Source organism: Cupressus sempervirens, chromosome 4, assembly GCF_028749045.1.
Source record: "Cupressus sempervirens isolate cs-2001-9-10 chromosome 4, ASM2874904v1, whole genome shotgun sequence".
NCBI classification, from domain to species: Eukaryota; Viridiplantae; Streptophyta; class Pinopsida; order Cupressales; family Cupressaceae; genus Cupressus; species Cupressus sempervirens.
Window position 1 is genome coordinate 565,684,860 of NC_143121.1, and position 24,089 is coordinate 565,708,948.

Consider the following 24,089-nt stretch of genomic DNA (forward strand, 5'->3'; position numbering starts at 1 on the left):
GGAGATTATGTGAAGGTACATCATCAAATTACTACAATGTAAGTGATGAAAATCTACCTATTGATATTGATGTCGCAAACATACCGAATTTGACAAAAAAAAATGTTCAACATACCCTAATTGAAATGATTATGATAAATAAACTTATGTCACCTTATGCCCCTAATGCAACAATCTCAACTTGAAATGATGAATGGACATGATGTAAGTAATGAAAATATAGAACATGCATGTACATCAACATCTCCTAAAATAATTCATAGAAAACCAAAGTTTCTAATTAACATTGATGAAAATATTTTGAAGCTAATGCATGATAAAATGTCATAAAGAAATTGTAGTAGAATTTTAAAAAAGATTTGAATAACTATTTTGAAAATATAAACCAAAGTGGAAGATGCCAACTTGTTTAAATGGTTAAAAATATGAAATTTAGAGAGACAATGTGAATTTTGGGGTTAAGAACATCTAAAATAGTAGTGAAATAAGCATTTTTAGAAATCTCTTTAATGCATACCAATCCATTGGTTCAAAAGCATATAGTAAAGATGCTACTACAAGTCAACATGTCCTCACATCAAGCATAATGGGAAAGAAAATGACAAAAAATTGTATGGTAAGAAAAACAAGTAAATCATTAAGGATAAGTAGAACAACTTTACTCAAAGCCTTAGTTAGGCAAGAGAAATTTGAGAATTCTAATGAGACTTCTTTTTGGTCATTCCAAGGTAGTCTCCCATGTAAGGATAAAGTTATTTTTGATGCACTAAGAACATTAATAGAAAGCTTTTGGTGTGACAACACAAGGGCTTCACCAAACCAAAAAGATGTTGGCAAAAGATGAATTGGAAAAAAAAATCATGAGCCGCATGCAAAACATTTTTTGGATATGACTCAAATACAATTTTATGAAATGTGTTTCAAATACTTTCTCAAATTAAAATCAGCCAAAGGTTTTTTGAGTTGACAAAATCATTCTATGTTCAGATAAATCATACATGCGCTACATGTTGTAGGGTTCATGTTGAGTTTTCTATTCATCATGATGTTATCATTATATATGTTGTGCTGTGCATACTAACAAAATATTGCAGGAATGTGGTCTAAAATTATCTCCTAAGTCACCGAGAGAAGTTATTGTAAGTGTATAATGTAAACAAGATGATGGGTGCATTTATTATAAGACCATGTGTTTGAAAGGTTTTTTCCCTCAATGCGGTGGTTTGCAAAAGTTGCATAGATTCCTACATCTAGATAGTACACATGAAACTAGTAAGACATTAGTTTCTCTTGGAAAGTAAAAGTTAGTTATATATGGTGTTAAAGATAAAAAATAATTAAAGAGGTGTGAATTAGTGAAAAGTGATTTATGCTGATTTTAGGAAATTATTTCAAGAGAAAATAGATTATGACTACATAGGTCATACACATAGAGATAGATGGTTAGATGAGCAATTCAAGTTGTATAAGGATAGTTTTCCCTTGGCTACGATTGTATCAGTTGTTGACTTTACTAAAAACTATACAGTAAAATCTCAAAATGAAGTGAAATGAATGTATTGCAACTCTATAAAAGTGTCAATTTTTGTACACATAGCATTTATTCATGCACATGATAGCATAGAGGATGATAGAAATGTATTAAGAGAGTATCACTTCTATATCAAGGATGATTAAACTCATTCATCAAAGTTTTTGCAAGGATGTTTTAGAGTTTTCTATGATAATTTGAGGGAAAGAGATGAAAGATACAATCAACACATTATATGGTCAGACAATTGCATTGCACAATTCAAGAATGCAAGAATGTTCTATTGGTTGAGTAGGATGCATGTGACAAGTGGAGTGCAAAATTTTTGGAATTTTATTGTGGTGGGACATGGAAAGGGAGAGCATGATGGTGCTAGAGCATGTGTGAAAAGATCCCTTAGTAGAGAGGAATTGAAGTATGAAGGTGGCACAATATTAGAAAATGTTGAAACAATTGTCCAATGGTGCAATTCTATGATGGGACCATGCAATACAGATAAGTATATGGTTTCTAGATATTTTTGGTAGATATGTGAGCTTGACATTAAAAATCTACAAGATTTTTGTACACTTATAGGATGAATTGAGATGCATTCATTTTGAAGTTCAAATGCAATGTAACTAGCTATTCATACTAGAAAGGTTGCATGCTTTTTCTCTTCATGTATGCATCATTTATGATATGAATGAGAATCAAAAGAGTGGGTTTACCAATGGTCTTGTAGACCTTTACATCCAATTGATTCATATCAACTTCCTACAACACTACAACTTAACCAAGTTGAAGCATCAATAGTTTTTTAAGCATGTATCTGACTTAGTTGAACTGGGTACTAAGTTATCAATTTAATACTTGGTTAAGATAGATTACTTTCAATTTTTCCATTGACTTCTCCTTCTATATAATGCAAATCATATAAATGTAGTTATTGCATATCACAATAATGATGAAGGAATAGATTACTTTCTATGTCAGTGTATTGAGCCCAAAAAGAAACTGATAACTACAATCATTAATGGTGAAGATATTGAGCACCCAATGAGATCTATCATTGTGATAGGCACATGATTTAGAAGGTAGTATATTTTTGTCCCCTGCCATGAAGATCTCTTTAAGTTAAATTTACATGTATAATGTATCAATTTTGACTTTAAATTGTCTTTATAATTAAATGTAGGACCCTATCAAGAATTCTATCATGTGGTTATTTGAGGATTTTGAGACACACTAACATATTCTTCATTACTCTAACCTTATTGTTGTAATAAATATTCAATTGATACAATATCATGGTAGGCCTCTTAACAAGAAGTTTTGGAAAGTGCGTGAATTTGATCATGAGGCAATACTTGATACAATAAGGGTTAGATCTGATCCAAAAGGTTACCTTGATTGATTGTGTGCTATATAGCTGAATCATTCTACATATGGTAGAATAATTTTGAAATTTTTGTATATATGTTATGTGAAATGTTGAAACTTTGTAGTGATGTGCATATGTAGATGCCAAATTTTGTTTATAAAAAAGAGAAGACACGTAACATGTGCACTTTAGTATGTCATATTTTGTATAAAAATTTGATAAGAGATGTCACATGTGCATATTTAGATGCCAAATTTTGTATATAAAATTGATAAGACATTTAACATGTACATATTTATATGTCATATTTTGTATAAAAATTAGATAAGAGATGTCACATGTGCATATATAGATGCCAAAAATTTTATATAAAAAAGAGAAGACATGTAAGAGTATCATCTTAAAATGGAAGAACTTCCATGTTAAGAGAATTTAACCCTCTAATTAAGTGGTCTAGGGTCATGTCAAGGACCTTGAATAGGTCTTTGCATGGATCTAGTTGTTATCCCCCTGTTCTGCTTCTCTCTCTGTTTTTGGCCTCTTTCTGACAACTTTCTCTATGAAACTAAGGACTTTGACTTTCTAGTCAAGGATGGCCTAAAGGGTCAAGGATGACTTTGACCCTAACCTAGGGTAGGGTCGACCTCATCCTTGACCTAGGATAGGGTCAACCTCCTCCTTGACCCCAAGTCCAATTTTCAAGTTGTGGAAGTTTTGGGATATCGGCTTCAAAAAGTTTCATTTTCCCACTTTTAGGTCAAGTGTTTTGGATTTTAGAATTGTAAACTCTTAAATTTCATGTAATCTAGGTCCATTTCTAGGGGTTAATGTTAATCGGGATTTAATGCTCCGATGTTGGCCTTCTCTAGAAGTTTGGGCCCTAGATCTATAGTTAAGGAAGCCTTCTTCCCTCATTTTGACATCCACCTACTATAAAGTTTACACACACAAGAGAGATATTAGACAAATGATTATTCTATGAATTAAAGATCTACTATCTATCAAGCATTCAAGCATTTCAAGAATCCAAGGTCCAATTCAAGAATGTCCATTGTTAGCCATTAAAGGATTCAATCTCTATGGAGCTCGCTTGTTGAAGATATCTCCATCCACATTCATCTAAGCCTTTTCCTATGCAAAGATCCATTCAAGATTGGTGTTGAAGATCTAATGCCATTGATCTGAGATATTCTACACAATTTTACATTCATTTGGAGCATCCATACTTGTGGATTCAAGGATTTGAATCCTCTACAAGGATTTCAATATAGGCAAGGTGAATAGTTCCATTTACTTTGTTTATACATGTTTCAATTTCAATTACATTTCAAGGTTGATTCCAAACTTGGTTTTGACCAAGGAAAACCCCCTGTCCAAGCAATAAAACCCTTTTATCTTGTAGGTACAGGTATGTGATAGTGAATTTAAGTGTAGATTTGGATACCCTTTTCACCAAACTTGCTGTCAGAGCAGTGCAGGTCAAGGTCAACTTTTTGGGGTATAATTGTGCCCTAGGGTAAGATTGTGCCCCACTAGCTAGGTCAAGGTTGACCTACCTTCAAAAGGAAATTTTTTTTCTAGGATTCTCTAGTTTGACATTTCCAATCTGCAACAATTGCATAATTTCCAAAAATTATACACAGACATTAGAAATCAACATTTTCCAAATTCACCCCACTTTAAGGTTAGAATTTATATTTTATTCATTTAAGGTTTCAAGTACTTAATTTCTATAGTATATTATAGGATTTCCTCTTTTCTTCATATTCTCCATTGTTTGATTCATTTGTGCATTGATCACTTCTTTGTGATTGATCAATTTGGATCATTCCTTTTGGGAATTTGGGTTAAGGATAGATTTTATATTCCTTCTTCACACACATTTATTTCTATCATCCATATTTTTCTCTATTCATTTCACTGAACACATTTTTAACTTATTCATTAACATATGCATATTTAGATGCCATAAATATTCTTTATTGTGGGTTTGATGGTATCCTTAAAAATATAATCAATTATCTTCAACTTATATGGATTTAGATGGCTATCCTCTTGAATTTTTATCCCAAATTTCCCAAAACATTAGGAAAATAAATTATAGATTTGAATACTCATTTGGCTTCTCTACAACATATGCATAGTTTGTATAGAGTTGTTTTGGACTGTGTCCTTGTTGTCACACTATGTCACCCTCTTTTAGGCTTAAAATAGCCCTTTGATTAGCACAAGGCATGATGATAACATCATCATGAGGTCAATAGGGTCTAAAAAGAGTTAGAGTTAGGTTTTTACCATAGGTAAGGTTTTTGATTAAGTTTGTGATGATAGGAAGGTCATTTGATGAAATTGGTGAAAAGTTGCATTGTGCAAGTTTGCAACTTTCCAAAGTTGCTTGAGAAAATTTTGGCAAAAAAGGTTGAAAATCATTGATGAGGAGTCCTAAAGGGTGACTAACCACCCAAAAACCATATATAAAGCATGAGAAGATAAAAATTTCATAATAGTGCAAAAAGTTGCAAATTACAAAATTTTGCATAAGTGCAATTTTTGCAATTTCTTGTAAACGTTGTCAAGAATGCACAACCAAGTGCAAAACTTGGTTGGACAACACCAAATGGCCTAGAGTAGTGTATATGTGTTGGATATAATGATGCAAAGGCTAATGGAGGATTTTCAAAATCTTCTTAAGAGAATGCTAGTGTTTTCTTTTCTTTTGTAATAACACCTTACTCTTCCTTCCAAAATAATAAACTCTAGGCACTTCAAGAATCCTAATTTATAGAGCTTCACAATAGCCACAACCCTATTCCCCCCCAAGCCCTAGTTTCTAACCTATCTTTTATGCCTCTAGACCAATTATCACCAAAAAGCTTCTAGATCCTTGCAAACCTCAAATAAATCTTTCCAACCACTTACTTATTCAAGGTAACATCCTAGGTCTTCTAGGAATACCATTGGATTGACCCAAACTAATCATGGACATTCTCTGCAACAACATCTTCAAACTATCCTAGCTCACCTGCTCCCACCAATGAGGCTAAGTTTTCTTCTCCTTTCCTTAGGATCCTAGTTGAGAATTTGATTCTACCTTATTCTAATTTTATTATGAAGAAAAACTCTTCTCACCCATCTCATGATGAGGATGATGCTTTAAGAGTTCCTCCTGAACAAGTCCAAAAACTTTCAGCTGAGCTTGATAAAATGGGTAATTGGCTTATTCAAGAAAACCATAATCAAGATTCTATTTAAGCTATAGAGTCTCTTAAGAAAGTTCTTAATGATAGTGATCAAGGTGTTAATCTCTTGCATGGCATTAATGACCTTGTGCATTCCAATGTTAAACCTTTATCTCAAGAAGCTTAAGATTTAGGGTTGATTCCTCCTGTCACTAGTGTAGAATCTTCATTTGTTCCTTTACATACTATTCCTACCTATACTCCTTTGGTGACTATGATGGTTCCCTCAATTCCTATGAGTGTTCCTCTTTGTCCCTTCCTACATCACAACCTTCTTATCATAATGTTCCTTTTACTTATTATAATCCTTTGCCAACTATGGTTCCAAGTGTTGCTCCAGTTGTGTCTTCCATTTTGGTATCTTCCTACACTTCACCTAGTGTTTCTAATGTTGTTATTCCTCCTATTTCCTCTAATGATTGAACACTTATCAGTTTGGCTCAAATTGTGTCATCTTTACAACAAAAATTTGCTTCCTTGACTAAAAACAAGTCTAGTATTCCTACTTGTGACAAGGGAAGTCCTTTGTCTCAAGATATCATTCATACTCCCATTCCTTAGGAAGCTAACATGCCTCATCTTGAGAATTACAATGGTAAGGAAGACCCTGTTCATCATGTTAACATTTCAAATCCTTTGTAGTGATTATGTTGATGATCATAGGATTTTAGCTAAGTTGTTTGCTTGAACCTTTCATGACAAGGCCTTACAATGGTTTTGTTCTCTGCATCCTTATTCTATTGATTCATTTCCACAACTTGCCAACCCTTTTATTCAACAATTTCAAAACAACATTGGCCCGCAAGTGTCTTTGACTAATTTCATGCATTATAAACAAATTTCTAAGGAAAAATTGACTCAATTTATTGGTAGATTTAGGCATTTACTTGCTCATATTTCCTATTATGTTCCTGATATTGATATTTAGTGTATGTTTATTTCAAATTTGCAAAAGGATATTAGAGATAAGATTATGCTTACTAAACTTACCTCTTTTCAACAACTTTGTGCAATGCTTCATCATTATCAATTACAAGTGAGTTGATTTGAGAGAAAAACTCCAATGGCTCATGTTCCTATTAATAAAAGTTATTCTGCTCCTAATCTAAATAAATTTAAAAAATTCAATAACTATGTCAAGATAAACAAACAAGAAAATGTAGTTGCTAATCAAATTTTTGTTCCATCTCACAATGCCACTTCTGCATCCACTACTTTTCAATTAAATCATACATTTATTCCTCTTTATGAATCTTTACATTCTATTATGAATAGGTTGTTAACTAGTAATATAATTACTTCACCTCCTATTTGACCTCTTTTACATGCTACAATTGTATCTAAATATTTTGATTCTAAAGAATTTTTTCAATATCATTGTTCAAATGGTCACGATACTGAGAAATTTATTGTTTAAAACATAATGTTTAGGACTTGATTGATTGTAATGCTTTAACTATTGATAATTTTGATAGTAGTGGGTATAAATTTGTTTCTCCTCCTAATTAAAATCTACAAATCTATATGAATCCTTTACCTACACATGATACTAATACTATTGCTCAACCATCTTCTATAGATATTGTGTATAATTCAAAGATTGATGATCTTAATCATGCTTTTAATCAAGTGGAGCATGTTGTTCAATCTATATCTCCACCTCAACCTTAGAATCAATCTCAAGTTTCAACTCAACCTCAACTAAAATCTAAGCCTAAATTGAAGCCTCAACCTAAACCTCACCAACAACCTAAGAATAAAAGACCCTAGGAAATTTTGATTACCTTTGATGATTCTGAGACTATTAAAGCTCCCAATGGTACCCTTTATACCGCTTCTAACATTTCTCATATACCTACTCATGGTTGTCTTGTTGATCCTACATCCTTACTCAATGTTATTACTAAAGAAACTCTTTTTATGAGAAGATTGTGACACAATTTTTATAATACATCAGATGTGTGGATTCAAAGTTTTAATGGTTTTCTTTATCTATCATTTCATTCTATTGATTTACTGGTTGAATTTTGTAGGAAAATTGTAACACTACCTTTGTTGTTGTTCCTACTTTTGATTAGTTTCAAGTTAAGCTTGGTTTGCCATGGTTAAATGTCATTCATGTTGTTGCTTCACCTATCCATAAATATCTTATATTTTTTCATGATGAATAAGTGAAGATGGTTAATCATAGTTTATATCTAGGCCCAGGGATTGTGCTACCATTTACTTCTTTTGGCCTTCATTATCTAATTCATGTCCTTCTCTACTTGGTCATCTTTTCCACTCATATCAAGCCTATAAGCATCATAAGATTCTCAAGTTAAGTTTACCTCAAGTATGGATCTTAATCATGGTCTTTTTCCTACACCTTCCATACCTCCTTTATCTATGGCTTCTACATCTATTAATCAAGATCCTCTTATTGCATGTCAATATGTTAATAATCCTATTAATCCTCCTATAGAACCTATCAAGAATCCAATAATTGCTCCTCCTAGTTGTCAACACATTTCAAACGAGACAAAACATAATTGATCTGCTAATGAACATTGTAAGAAGTGTCATGCTCAAGCCAAATATCATAATCATGTTCTTCAAAAATCTTTACCTTATTTGGATACAACTATGAATGATGTGTTAGAAGAAGTTGTTGCTAATAATGATGTTAAGATGCATGATTATGATGATTCCATTTGTATCTTAGATCCTATTTTGATTAATTTAGATGAAGAAGATACTATTGATGATACAGATGATGTTAATGATGAATATGAATTTATTGATATTGACATTAATTTACCTAATATGCTTTCATTACAATTGAAACTTACACCTAGTATTAAACATGATGATTCTTAAGAGGATCCTTGTTTGGAACTGGCTATCATTCCTACTATGTTGGATATAGTCCCTTTTGCAAGTTATCCACCTTCCCTAAATGATATAGAATGAGATGGGAGAGTAGGTGGCACACTTGATTGGCTAGTCCTACATGGTAGCCCTTTTTTGTGTTTGTCTATTGTACTGTGTTTCTCCTATGATGTGTTTGCTAAATATTGTTAGATTTTTTAATACAATCTTTGTTTCTCTATTGGTGCAAGGTGATAAAGGAATCAAACCTATTGCATTATTCCTTTATATGTATCTTTATTCTTCCATATGTTATTTTATGTTATGTTGTACCTGTGCTATTGTTTGTACATGTTTCCTTGTGTAATCTACTTGGACCTACAACTAGATAGCACTAATTCTTTTTGGTCTCCTAGTCATGGCCTAAAAAAATTCTTCTTTATATTTCTTGTTTGATATTTCCTCCTTTGTGATTTTAGTTCTACTTTCTTTGGAGAATGATGTCAATTCATTTGTAATAATATCGTATATATATTATCTTATGATCATACTAACCCCATAGTAGGTAGATTCCTTCTGTGTTCTCTATATGTTTATGTGGTATTTCCCTTTATTTGTCTTCGTCTGGGGGCATCTCATAGTGGAAATGTAATTAGTGAAGTTTTTTATGTTTATGTTAAAGCCATTGCTTCTGTTAAAGTGTTAGCAATGACTCTAAAGTGGGGGTATATGCTTTGCTCACCTATTGCACACATGCACGCATTGCACGCGTGTGTGCACATGCACACACACAAACACACATATTTTGATACATATATATTATTTTTCAAGATACAATTTTTCCCTTTTTGGATTAGTAATTAATCCTTAAAGCATGGATTTATATTTAAGGATCTCTTGATCCTTTCAGTTTCAAATATTTTTTATCCCTTAAGATCGAAGGTGTCCTTAAGATTGGATATCTTTTTATTTTAGGTTTTACTCTTATAGAATAGAATATTATTAAGAGTGAATCCTTGATGGGTTGACTAGTCAGTAGCCACATTCACTAGGTGGTTCAATTCCATCTTTCTAGTTGTGTAGTTTCCTTTTTTTGTTCATAATGGGACATAAGTTTTCATTAGGCGAGACAATCACACTCTTTCTCTTTTTCTCTTTTTCTAGAGACATCTCTCATATTGTGATCTTGAGTTGATGAAGACTTGAGTCTCTAGGGGCTTAAGGATCCCTTTGTCCCTTTGATTTTAATAATATTATCTTTTCCTTGGGATCTACTTTACCAAGAGTTTGCATCAAATCTATACTCTTGCTAAAGTGGGGCCTTAATGTATAGTCTTAAAATAGAAGTACTTCCATGTTAAGAGTGTTTAGCCTTTGTAAGTAGTCTGGGGTCATTTCAAGCACCCTTAATAGGTCTTTGCATGGATTTGGCTATTTTCCCCCTATTTTTCTTCTCACTCTCTATTTCCAACCTCTTTCTGAAAACTTTCTCTATGAAACTAAGGACTTTCAATTGTCAAGGTCAACCTTGACCCTGACCTAGGTTAAGGATGACCTCAACCCTGATCTATGGTAGGGTCAACCTTTTCCCTAACCCTAAGTCCAATTTTCAAGTTATGAGATTTTTGGGATATGGGGCTTCAGAAAGTTTTATTTTCTTTCTTTCGAGTCAGTTGTTTGAGGTTTCAAAATTGTAAAATCTTAAATTTCATTTAATCTAGGTCCATTTCTAAGGGTTAAGGTTAATTGGTATTTAATGCTCCCATATCAACCTTCTTTAGAAGTTTGTGCCCCTAGTTTTGACATTAAGGTCAAAGTTTGTTTATTAGTGACTCACATTTAGTCAATTGTTTAAGCTGCTACTGAGCTTATCTTGCAGTTTGTAGTATTAATTGAGAATCTAGGAGCTACCAAGTTCTATAGTTACTATAGAGTTCTAAAATCATTATGCAGTTCATGATGATCAATATGTACCAAGTTGATCAGTGATAGTGCTAACCGAGCTTCACCACATTAACTGAGTTGCACAGTATCAACCATGGTCTCCAGTATCTATCGAGCTTGTAGTATTAGTGATGTGAATCTAGTATTGAATAAGCCAAGGAGTGTCAACCTAGTGATTCAATATATATGTTGAGTTTTGTAGTGTTCACCAAGTCACGCAAGTGTTGACCAAGTTCAAGTTACTTAGAAGTGATTAGTATGAACTAAGCTTCTACGTCTACCAAGTGCATGATGATATTGAGTGTTGAAAATGGTTGACAAGTATTAGAACCTCATTGAGTTTGTCTTCAAAACTTGAGTGCCAATAGTTGGGCTGACTTTGTGATCTTGATGGAAACCTATGTTGTAGCTAACTTTGATGAATTGTGATTTGGATATATATGTAATGTATTGTATGACATCTAAATATGGAAAAAGAAGAAAGTATGAAGTAAATATAGAGAGCAGAAGTGTGAATTGTGAAGGTTACAAATAGTATAAGGGACAACAAAGATTTATCTATCACAAAAAGGTGATAATTATATTTCAAAGGAATCTCAACCAAAAAATTAGAGTTGCAGATCAGAGATCAACCACTAGTTCATCCTAACAGGTGTATCAGCTAAATCCTTTAACCAGGTAGATTTAACAATCTTTGTCAAATCTCTTTAACAAGGGCATACTTCATTGTGTGTTTTGTAAATCCTTTCACAAGGTGGACCTATCAGTGCTTATTGTTCCTAATAGGGTAGATCATCAGAAGCGATCAATTGTAAGCCTTAACTAGCTAACTTTATACCGCAATACTAAAGCTAGTTTGTATCATCCCCACCCTAGTTTTACTTTCTATTTGGAAAGTTTTTGGGTCACCATATGTTGTGTTAAAGCATTATGAATGTTTTACTACTTTCATTCTCTGATGCATGCAAATATATCAGAATATTATATGAAGGATTAATTGGTGAATTAAGTTAAAGTTTTATTGGTTCTTGATTCACCCCTCCCCTCTTAGTAATCTTGCCTATCTAATATTTCTAACAATTGATATCAGAACTTTGTGGTTCTCAGAAAAGAAGTTTAATAGCTAGAGCAAAGATTAGAGGCAATAGAAGTATACAAGCTAGATAAGGCTATTGAAAAATGAAAATTTGGATCTTGAAGTAGCTATTGAGCATTTGAAGAAAGTAAAGGAGCAACTCTCTCAATCATTGAAAAGATGGAAAGATCTTGCAGTAGAAATGAATGATAATCTCTAAACTGAAGAAAGAATTGAAGATATGTGTTTGGAAAGAAATTCAGATAAAATTGATGAAGCAATCAAAGAACTACTTGAAAAGAATTCCAATCTTCAAGAAGAAGTTTGAAAACTGAAAAGAGAATAATAAATCTAGATAGTAAGATTATGTGAAGTCATGGAAGAAAAAGAGAAAGCCAAAGAAGAGATAGAAGGAAAGAACAATGAAATTCAACACCTATCCCTTTAGCAAGTAGACTTCATTGATAAACTCACTAATAACAATGAAGAACTCATGAATCTAAGATCAGAGAATGAAATATTATAGAATGATCTAAACACTAGGAATAAAACCAATGAAAGGATGATAAAATCTCAAGAAAGAATAAATCAGTTGAATGAGAAAAGTTAGTACAAATAGAAAGGAAAAGTAGGAATAAGATACATAGAAAAAGGTGAATCATCCAAGCAAGGAGCTCAAAAGAATCAAAGACCTACTTGTAATCATTGTGGTAAGTTAGGTCATACATCAAAAAAAATTTGGAGTAATGGTAAAGAAAAATTCAATAGAAAGTGTTACAGTTGCAATAAGCATGGACATAGAGCAAGTGAATGCAAGGAGAAACCTAAATTTGAAGGTAAATGTCATAATTTCATGAAACAAAGACACAAATCTTCTGAATGCAAAACCAAGATATTGAATCTAGTAGAACAAATTGTGAAAGCTATATTTGGATGGGACTAAAACACATGGTGTAGATGCCACTATTGTGGAGAATTTGGGCACATTGGAGCAAATTGTATGAAACATCACATTAGGAAAAGAGACACCACTAGAAGATATTTTATTTGTATAGAACTTGGACATCTTGCCAAGAATTGTATGAATAATGGAAGAATTGAATATGAAAAGAACATCAAAGCTAATAATATCAGAAAGCAGATGAAGCATCAATGGATACCAAAATCTTCTGAGAATGCAATTTTGAGTCATGAAGTAGATGTCACTAAGAATTGGGTGACTCAAGCATCTCAACTTGAATTCTCATAGAAATAATTTGAATTGAGACTCTGAAGTAGACATCTTACATTAGTTCTAGCCAACAAGAAAAAGAGATCCATATCAGCATTTAATATGCAAAGGGATCACTGAGTGATTGCAAAAATGTAAGACTTTACTAAACTAGGTCAGGTCACAAGCAAGCAAGGTCAGGATACATTGAAAAATTGTATGGACACCAAGCTATAAGTGACTCTATTGAGCATTAAGGTTGAACTAAGTGGAAGATAGTCTATCACTGAATGAGTGAATGTACCAAGTATTTATGGCATTTGAAAAGTGAAAATTGTTAAAAGGAAGGAAATTGAATTCATTTTTTACCTTGAATTTTTGAGAGTTATTTGCAAAGAGTAGTTTTTGTGCTTCCAAGTGATTTGTGTGGTTTTTGTTGAATATTTTTGTATTTTTGTAAACCCTATTGAGCATGGTTTCTTCCAGTAGAAAAATTAGTAAGGGATCTGAGATGTTGGTTTAAGGAATCGATTGGAAGGCACCAGAATTCAAGTTGAGTCTGGTAATTGTAGAAGCACTTGACCCAACTAGAGCTCAATCATAGATTCCACCCATGATATTACTCATTCATGATACCTATTTATATTTTCATTGTTCAATACAAGAACTTGGAACCCTAGAAATGGATGAAACTCTAGAGAAATTATGTGTGAATGGTGTGTTGAAACCCTAGCATTAACATTTGGAGACCAAGGGTTTGACACACATTCCACATATGCCCCAAGACTTTCAAATAAAATGGATAGAATTTATCCTCAGTCATATACACTATGGGTAGTTATTATTGGAGTAGCCTAGTCAAATCACAAAGAAAATGATTCATAGAATCATAGGGCTGTCAATGTTGAACAAAGCCAAGACTACCAAAACCCTAAGTCAAGTAGAACTAGAAAACAAGACTCTTGCTAAGTGGGATGGAAGAGGAATGAAAATCAGTAATGTAACTGACATGGAACTAAAATTTTGAATTCATGTGATTGCTCATAAGATCTATAGCTCTAGTCATTTCAACAACACATCATGTGAGGTAGTTGATCTAGCTCTTAAGGTAGTGAAGAACAACATGTCCTTCAACCTTGTCGATTTAATTTTGAATCAGTTCAACAAGAACATGTAGAGCGTTAGAACTTGCAAAAATAATCCAAGTAAGTTTGGTTCACTCTTAACTTGTTTATTCTTCTATGTGCAAAAATTCTTCCCTTCCAAAGGTTCAATCATATAGAGAAAAGATGCACCAATTTTATATCGGATTAATGAATATATAGTAGAGATGGGTGAAAACTTTGATAGTATCATGGAAAACTATTTTGATTCATTCAAGGAAAAAATGAATAAAAAATATAGAATACAAAAGGAACTTGTAGAAGACTAGAAGGATGATATTTGTTTCATGGTAGACTGTGACAAAGTGTACATTCAAGCAGTTAGACCTAGAGTGGTGTGGGCTAAGCCTCTAAAGTATAAGGTTAATATTGATGACACCAAAGACATCATTAAGGCACTACTGAATGAAACTATGGATCCCAAGGCTACATATTTTGGTACTTATGAAGAAGCCAAGGAGAGGATAGAACTCAAAATTAAGCTTTCTCAAGCAGTTAACAAAGGAAAGAAGAGGATAGAAAAACTAAGGTAAGAAAGTTCTACTTTCATGTTGACTGAAGGAAAAGGAGATGATGTGGAAGAATATGAAGTAGGAGAAACAAAATTTGGGGAAGAAGAGCCTATAAGGAAGAAAGGTAAGGTTATCATAACCAGACCTACCAAGTCATTGACTATTGTATTCATAAGAAGAGCACCAAATTCTAGAAAAAAATTGAAGTTAGGTGAGGAGGATGCCGAGGAAATTATTTTCAAGAAGACTCCACCTACATTTTAGGAAAAATTAAATGAAATAGAAAGAGGAGCTAGAATGGAAAAATTTAGATCTCTAAGATATGAAACTAGGAATGTAGATGAGAAAAAGTAGATTGAGGACATGATGATGTCAAAATTGGGTGAGTGAAATTACTCACCTAATCAACTTGCACAACAAATTCCTAGGATCTTTTACAAGAATTCAAACCTAGATGGGATAATACAAGGAAGATAAATAAAAACATATTTGAATAGACTTTGAGGCAATTCATGTCAAGTCTTAGTGAAAAAGAGATGAAAGAATCTTTGAAGAAGAAAAGTTCACACTCAAGTTTAACACATGTCTTGTGCTAATGAAAGACATAGAATATGTGGTAAAATTTTCCACTACCACATGGAAGAACATTTACAACCTGCATCAACCGAGTGACTTCATTGTTCATGTTAGTGACAAAGATGATGAAGAGGTTAAGAAAGATGACGTAAATCTGTATGATGAGGAAGAACAAGAAACTATAGAGGAGAATCTCCCTGAGATTTAGAGTATTGAGGAAACTAACTTGGAGAAGATTGCAACCATAGTAATGGTTTCATTTCCTCACTCTCCAAGTAAAGCTTTAACGCCATCAATATTTGAGAAAGTTTTTGCCAAGTTGGTTGTGGCAACCATTGCAACACCATGCACATATTCAATTGAGTACTACACTGACTAAAGTGATCAGCACATCATCTACCAAGAAATTAGTGCCTCCATCATCATCAAAGTTGACAAAACAACAACAAGATATTTTGACTATCAATGCACTATCTACTTTTGTTGCTAGCCCTTTAATTTCTACTATTGTTTCTATTCCAAATTCAGCTAGTACAAGGATAGTTGAGATCAAGTCTCAACCAAATACTAAAGTTTTAATTAAGGATAAGGCTAAAGAAGAAGATATTGATTGAGGTGAGGATATAGTTATCCAAAATTGGGATGTCTCTACTCTATATCCTAATAAAATGAACATCATGGGTGAATTATTGGAAAAGAGAGCTAAGAAATAGAAGATTAGAGAAGAGAAGAGTAGGGAAAACCAAGTACTTGAAGATGTAAAGAACACACTTGTAGGTGCATTGAGTATTGAGGTTGATATACACAACCTATTTTGGATTAGTTAGTAGAATTTTTCTAGAAATTCAATGAAGATATAAATGGACAAGAAAGGTTGCTATAAAGAGTAGAGAGAAAATTTGAGAGCAAGGTACTAGAACAAGTAGCATAGAAAATTGCAATAAACCAAGTAGAATTGTCTACTATTCTCAATTCATTGGATATATCTACAAATAATGTAACTTCATTATTTAGTAAGTTGTGTGATACATCTATCTTCACTTGAGGAATAGTTTTGCTCACATAGATAGATGAAGACTTGAAGGCAAGTGTACACCATTTGTCACTTGACCCAAGTTATAGTTTTGCTCACTATTCAAAGATCAGATATTTGAAAAATTTGCAAGTAGAGTTCTAGGATCAAGGCCACACTTGTAGACATCCAAGGCATGATTCTTCCAAATATGGATGCACTGTAGAAACACATTGAAAATTCCAAAACTCTCATCGGTGACAATAACTTCTCCATAGTTGATCACATGATGGAGTTATTAGCAGAAGTACAGATTACATGTCATGCAAGCAAGGTGTTACAGGAAAATTCAGACAAGACAATGGAATTGATTTTGAAGGTACATTATGTCTTCTTATCACAATTTGGCATTACCATGTAGCATACACCTTTGGCATTTATGTCAAAAATGGGGAGAAGTATATAGATGAATGTATTTATGAAGAGTATTGGGGAGAAGTATCATATAATATGAGATATATGTATGGGGGATCAACATGGTATTGTACAAATACATGTATAGATAATTAGAAAACAAATTTTACAAAGTAATTTTGAAAAATCTAAAAAATAGAGCATCTTACTAAGTTGAAGACACAGGATGGAGATAAAGAATGTTTTGATATCTTGAGTATTCAGTTTTGGATTAATAAGTGTTTTTTTTACTAATGCTAAAGGGGGAGATTGTTGACACTAAGGTTAAAGTTTTTTTATTAGTGACTCACACTTAGTCAATTGCTTAAGCTGATACTGAGATTATCTTGCAGCTTGCAGTGTTAACTGAGTAATCTAGTTACTACTTTGTTCTATAATCGCTACTGAGTTCTAGAATCATTATGAAGTTCATGATGAGCAGTATTTACTAAGTTGATCAGTGACAGTGCTAACTAAGCTTCACAATATTAATTGAGTTACATAGTGTCAACCATGGTTTCTAGTGTCTACCAAGCTTGCAATATTAGTCTTGTGAATCTATTGTTGACTGAGCCAAGGAGTGTCAACCAAGCAATTCAGTTTACACTGATCTTGAAGTGTTAGTGTTGACTAAGCCATGGAGTGTCAACCAAGTGATTTAGTTTATATGTCAAGTTTCATAGTGCTCAATGAGTCATGCAAGTGTTGACCAAGTTCAAGATAATTAGAAATGATTAGTATGAAGCAATATTCTATGACTACTAAGTGCATTACGATGTCAAGTGTTGACAATGGTTGTTGAGTATCAAATCCTCACCGAGTTTGTCTTCAAGACCTGAGTGCTAGTAGTAGGGCTGACTTTTTGATCTTGATGGAAACCTATGTTGTAGATGACTTTGATGAATTGTGATTTGGATTGGTATATATGTAATGTATTGTATCATATCCAAATATGGAAAAAGAAGAAAGTATGAAGTGAATATAGAGAGAAGAAGTGTGAATTGTGAAGGCTACAAGTATAAGGGATAGTAAAGATTTATCTATCACAATAAGGTGATTGTTACATTTCAAAGGAATCTCAATCAGCAAATTAGAGTTGCAAATTAGAGATCATCCACTAGTTCATCCTAATAAGTGTATCATAGTTCATCCTAATAATTGTATCAGCTAAATCCTTTAATTGGGTAGACTTAATAGTCTTTGTCAAATCTCTTTACCTAGTGCATACTTCAATGTATGTTTTGTAAATCCTTTCACAAGGTGTACCTAGTAGTCTATATTGAAGTATTTGATCAATCCTTATAAAAAGAGATAAAAAATAATTACAAAAGATCAATCCTTATAAAAAGAGATCAAAACTCAAAAGGGTAACCTAAAAGGTTACAAAGGGTAACCTAAAAGGGAAAAGCTATTTAATAGTTACTAATGAATTATTAAATAGAGATGCAAAAGGTGCATAAAGTAAAATCTTAAGAAGGGAATAAAGTGAATTTAATAAATTAAATTAAATTAACTCTTTACTCTAACACCCCTTTAAGATGAGCAACAATGTAGCTACAAACAATGTAGAAAGAGCAAGGAAACTACGCAATGCTAAAAGCAAACTTGGGTCCTAGAAACAAGGCTTGATGAGGTACCAAATCACAACTAAATCTCTATGAAATAGAGAAATAGAAAAAAACCTATGGGAAAAAATCTACTCCAAAAAGATATAGCAATAAAAAGAAGGAAGGAAGGACTCATCACTGAGACCCCCCAAGGACAACTTCCTTCACCGCAAGCATAGAACATAGCTAAAGATACCGTAGGGATGAAAAGTATTTAGTGAAGATGTCTTCAACTTGCTCAACAGTAGGAATGTACTCCAAGCTCAAGGCATCATCTTGAATGAGATGCCTTATGAAGTGCATGTGAAGCTCAATGTGATTAGTCCACTAATGTTCAACTAGGTTGCATGAAATGTGTATAGCACTCTGATTGTCACACCATAAAAAGGTTGGACTATTAGGAGAAAATCCAAATTCTATCATCAACTATCAATGCCACAAAACATCTTGACTAGCCAATACAACTGCCTTCTATACTACCTCTGTAGATGATAATGTGTGAGCATACTTCTTATTGCAAGACCATGTGATAGGATTAGAACCAACAAAAAATACAAAACCAAAAGTAGACTTGCAATCATCAATATCACCAGCCCAATCTAAATCTGTGAAACCAATAATGTGAGGATCTCCTAATGTGTAGTGAATGCCATAACATGTTGTACCTCTAATATACCTCAAGATAAATTTGGATTCTTTCCAAAGACTCTCATGAGGACCATGGGAGAATCAAGAGACAACTCCAACCATAAAGGAAATATTAGGACGTGTGTGTGTCAGGTACAAAAAACAACCCACAAGTTTTCTGTATAGAGTGGAATCCACTATAGGAATAGAGAAAGTGGTAGATAAAAAACACCTAACTAAAAAGGTGTGGGGGAAAGCTTTCAATCAAATATGTCAAATATTTGAAGCTTATCAAGAGCATACTTTTTCTAGAATATGGCTATCCCATCCAAAGACTAAACAACCTATAGGCCCAAAAAATAGTGTAGAAGTCCAAGATCTATCATCTCAAACTGCTCTCTCAATGATTGTTGAATGCCATGTATCATGTAGACTAAGCTTCCTATGATGATGAGGTCATCAACATAGAGCACAAGTATCAATAAGTCACCTCCATGATGTTGAATGTAAATTGTAGGGTCAGAATGCCACCGAGTGAATTGTGAAGTAAGCAAGAAGGAATCCATCTTCTCATACCAAGCCCTAGGGGCCTGTTTGAGACCATATAAAGACCTCTGAAGCCTTCATACCAATGAAGATTCCTACACAAAACCATGAGGCTACTCCATATTGATCTCCTCATGAAGGCCTCCATGTAGAAAAGCACTCTTCAAATCCAAATAAAAAATTGTCCATCCCTATAAAGCTGCTAGAGAGAGTACAAGGTGAATAGAATTCATCTTGGCAACAGGGGTAAAGGTCTTGGAGTAATCAATAAACTCAACCTATGAAAAACCCTTTGAAACAAGATGTTCCTTGTACCTATCAATAGAACAATTTGTAGCATACTTGGTACGGTACACCCAATGGCACAAAACCAACTTTCTTCCTTTTAGAAGAGGAAAAAGATCACATGTGTGGTTCTTCATCAAAGAAGTGTAATCCTCATCCATGGCCCTATCCCACTCTAAGTGTCCTATCACCTATGAAAAATTTGAGGATCATCTAAATTGGCATGATTGAAAAGGCCACCACTTGCAATCTAAGAATGAGTATGATGAGCATCTATAGGATCACCTACCAAAGGTCTAGCTACATCAGTAGTATCATGAGCCCATTTGGGCACTCATGGAACATCTAGTGGAGGTGGTGAAGGGGAAGCTATAAGAATCTATCTTAGGGCAGAATTTACCCAAGACCAAGAAACTCAAAACACAAGCAAAAATTAGACTAGAGTATGATCAGAATAACTATATAGTATTCAATTCTATGTACAAGTACAATAGGAGTTCCTTAATATAAAGGCCTCTAAGATGCATCTAGAATGCCTCAAAATCAGCATCATGATAAGTCCAACAACTAGGCACATGTCCACTAGATATGGGTTATCCTCCATTATGCACGAAAGTAGGTGCGATGATTAGAGGATAAGCCTACAAAGGTGAAACACGCACATTAGTGTTGTAGACAACATGTGCTAAATTAGGAGTGCAAAAAATTGTGTTGTCTACATGACAACTTAGTGAATGATGCAAACTCCTTTGGTGTAGACACCATGTGCATAATTAGAGTTGTGAACTTTTGTGTTGTCTACATGAAAACTATAGAAGATGCACAAACTCCTAAGTGTCTCATAAAGAGAAATAATAAAATAATGCAAAATAATAAAATAATACACTAACCTAAGTAAACTTAAGTAAAGTGTAAATAGTAAATACCTATTTACACCAACACCCTCTCTTAAGTGCAACTTAGGGGAGTGCACTTAAGCTCACTAATGCATAATGGGTCCTAGCTACTAGGCCATGTTAGGTACCCATGTACAAGAGCAATGCTAAGAATGATGCAATGCAATCTCTCATAAAGTGGAGAAAGAGGGAAAACCTCATGGGAAAAACCCTCTTCCAAAAAGAGAGATAAGTACAATAGAGAAAAAGAGAGAGAGAAGAAGACCTCTTAAGAGGAAAAAATCCCTCCTAGAAGAAGAAGAAGAAGAGAGAAGTCAAGGGACTCCCCTATCTACAACATCTCACACCCCCAAGAGATCTCACAAATGAGTATACTTGACCTCGGTGAAGGGTTTGGTGAAGATATCAGTGACCTACTTTGCTATAGGATAGTGCTATAGTGCAATGATCTGCTCATGTATAAGCTCTCTGATATAGTGCATATGAACCTCAATGTGCTTTGTCTGCCGATGCTGAACTGGATACTTAGAGATTTCAATGGCACTTTGATTCTCACAATGAATAATTGTTAGCTTAGGTAGATCAAATCCAAACTCCTCCAGGATATGTTGTAACCAAAGAGCCTCTATAGCTACATTGACAATCCCTCAATACTCAGCCTCTATGGAAGAAAGAGCAACATTGTTCTACTTCTTACTTTGCCAACAAATAGGGCCGGAACCAAGTTGAAATATGTACCCTAAAGTAGACTTCTAAGAATCTAAGTCTCCTACATAGTCTGAATCAATGTACCCAATCAATTGAAGCCCTATGTCTACTACATAATGAATCCCATGTGTATGTGTACCCTTCATATAGTAAAAAATGTGTTTGGCAGCCTTCCAATGAAGCTCATGAGGTTCTTGCATAAAGCGTGAAACCATACCAACTGCAAAGGCTATATTAGGGTGTGTGTGTATCAAGTAGATAAGGCTCCCAACTAACTATCTGTATAATGTTGCATCAACAAGTGGAGTAGTGCACTTAGCCTCTAGCTTAACACCTAATAGGAAGGGAGTAGGAGCAGACCTGTAGTCACTCATGTGAAATCAAGAAAGCAAGTCAAGAGCATACTTGGGTTGTGAAAGTGAAATCCCTACTAAAGACTATATGATCTCAATGCCAAGGAAGTAATGTAGCAAACCCAAGTTTGTCATGGAAAATCTGTCCTGTACAGAGGTCTTGACACTAGCTATGATGGATGCAGTGCTCCTTATAATGATCAAGTCATCAAAAAAAAGCACTAAGATCAAGTGAGAGTCATCCTTCTAAAGAATGTAGACATTCAAATCAGAATGACATCTGGTGAGAGAAGGAATGAATCCATTTTGGCATACCAAGCCCGAGGAGCCTACTTTAAACCATAAATAGACTTCTTTAATATGCAAACCATAGTAGAATCTTAGATGAACCCCTGTGGTTGCTCCATATAAATTTCCTCATGAAGGTCACCATTCAAAAATGTGCTCTTAACATCCATCTAGTGTACAACCTAGCCTTGAGCTGTAGCAATTGCTAGTGTCAGGAGAATGGAGTTCATTTTGGCGACCGATGCAAAAGTCTCTATATAATCAATACCTGGAACTTGCGAGAAGCCTTTAGCAACTAGTCTAGCCTTATGTTTATCAACACTTCCATCTTCTACAAATTTGGTTTGATAGATCCACTTGCATGGAACTACTTTTCTTCCCTTAGGAAGGGGAACTAAGTCCCATGTGTTATTTTTCATCAATAAATTATATTCTTCCTCCATAGCCTTATCCCATTCTAGAATCCCTATTTCTTCCTTAAAAGACTGTGGATCTAAAGCAATGGCTATATATGCATGTGGAAATGACTTGTGTGTTATGACCTACTCCTCCAAGTGTCTGAGGGATTTCCCACCAATGAACCTGCTGCATCAAGGGTTTGCTATGCCCAATGAGCTTTAGTGGAAGAAGATGAAGGAATGTCCTCAACTATTTGTTGACCCTACAAAGGTGGTGTCCTGTGAGTCAAGGTTGTAGGAATTTCATCTTTTGAGTCACTTTCATCACTATGATCACTATCCACATAGGAGGAAGAAGGAGTTGAAGAAGCCAAACTTGGACATGTCTCTTCAAAATGAACACTCCTCTCATAGAAGATTTTATGAGTCTCTGGATCCATTAATTTATATGCCTTGAGATGATCAAGATATCCAACAATTTTGTGGTTCTAATGCCTTTCGCTTTTTTGGAGGTATCCTAGCCCATGCTAGACAACCAAAAAATTTGAAGTTCTTAACACTTGGTTTCCTACCACACCATGCCTCAAAAGGTGTTATCCCATCTAAGGCCTTATGTGGACTTCTATTTTGGATGTAGTTGGCATAGCACATGGCTTCAACATAAAACACTTGATCGAGAGACTTGTGTTGAAGCATGCAAGTAGTCATTTCCTTAAGGGTTCTATTCTTTCTTTCATCTACACCATTCTACTGTAGCATGTATGCAACTAAATTTTGAACATCTATTCCCTCATATGTGCAATAGATTATAAGTTTGGAGTTGACATATTCTCTACAATTGTTTGTCCTTAGGATCTTGATGGCTTTCTCAGATCTCTTCTCAACTTGAGCTTTGAATGTGATAAAGTTGTCAAAGACCTCACTCTTCTGACCAAGGAAAAAGACCCAAATTTACCTTGAAAAGTCATCAATAAATGTGAGAACATAGCAAGCCTTACAAAAAGAAGGCACTAGAAAAGGGCGAGCTACATCACTATGAACCAATTCTAGAACAGCAATTGCCTTCCAAGACTTCCCCTTGTCATATTTCTCTTCAGGATGTTTACCTACTTCACAACCTAGACATACTCCTTCTAAAAACTTGACTTGAGGTAGACCAATGACCATTTCCTTGCTGCTTAATTGCTAAAGGTAGTGATAATTATGGTGTCCAAATCTTTCATGCCATATTTTACTTTCAGTGTTTGAATGAGTCAACAAGGCAAGAGACATGGACTTAGGCACAAAATGTGAGAAAGAATAAAGTCTAGTCTCATGGTTTGCCTTTCCAATCACCACCATTGAATCATCTTTTAGATTTTTCACCACTACTATGTCAGGGAGGAACTCTACTTTGTTTCCACATCCATAGTGACTGATTTGATATATGGAGAGAAGGTTTGTGTTAAGGTTA